The following is a 1047-nucleotide window of genomic DNA, read 5'->3' on the forward strand; positions in this document are numbered from 1 at the left end:
GAAAAATTTTCTTTCATCTTCCCTCAGTTTTGAAAACAAATTGTAAAACAAACATTTCCCAGCCTTGATCGATTTATAGGAAGAATTCACTTGTTCTTTACCTTCTTTTCCTATTTTCTTGCAATTTATCACCAAGATTAAAGCTGCAGCTTCTTCTGGCTCTAACATGGCTGCCATTATGGTATCACGATCTTTTGAGATGCTCAGAAGTACTCAATGCCTTCACACTGCAGGTTTACATGAGCGGTTCATGCGAGCAGAGGTGAAGCCAGCCTTAGATGAATACTTAAAGCACTAGAAATATTATACGGCTATATTTAGCTTCAATAAAATGTTCCTTAATCTCCTTGCCTAACCCAGTGGTTCTCAATCTGCTTTTGGCCATGGCACAGTTTCCTTTGTTAAGTGCATGCACAGTAGACTAACGTACGAACTGGAAACTGACTGACTGACTGAAGCAACTTCTTCATTAATTGCTAATGTCCATTCTTGAACATCTGTTTAAAATAAGTACTTTTAGCCTTTGGGATACTTTTTAAATATATATATATTGAATTATTTTTTAAATATATTATTCATTTTTCACATTTACTGTCTCATTACATTGATAGTTGTGCAGCACACCGGTTGAGTACCACTGCTCTAGCCTCTTCAACCCCTCTAAACACTTGGAAGTGATGTAACTCATAGATCAATCTTCTTCCACACACAGATATCGTTGTAGTTACAACATCTAAGCTAAATGAAATACTTCTCCATTTCAATATTGTAATATGACTGAAGTTAATTGGTAAAGGGTAAATGATATTTTATCAACTTTGATGTCAATATTTTTTTAGACTTTCATGTTTTAATTGGAAATGAAAACTCAATTCCCACTCTGGTGCTGTTAAGTTGTTCACAGTATTAGAGCAATGAAGGAAGTTTCATAATAACTCAGAAACTATGTCCAGATAAAAGCATTCGTTTTAATACTAAATATAACTTATGTAGCAATGTGTCAACTCAATAACAAATCTCTGGTTCGACCCCAGCTCGCACCGTGTG

The sequence above is a fragment of the Thermobia domestica genome, chromosome 3 (assembly GCF_964235325.1).
Source record: "Thermobia domestica chromosome 3, izTheDome1.hap1.1, whole genome shotgun sequence".
NCBI classification, from domain to species: domain Eukaryota; kingdom Metazoa; phylum Arthropoda; class Insecta; order Zygentoma; family Lepismatidae; genus Thermobia; species Thermobia domestica.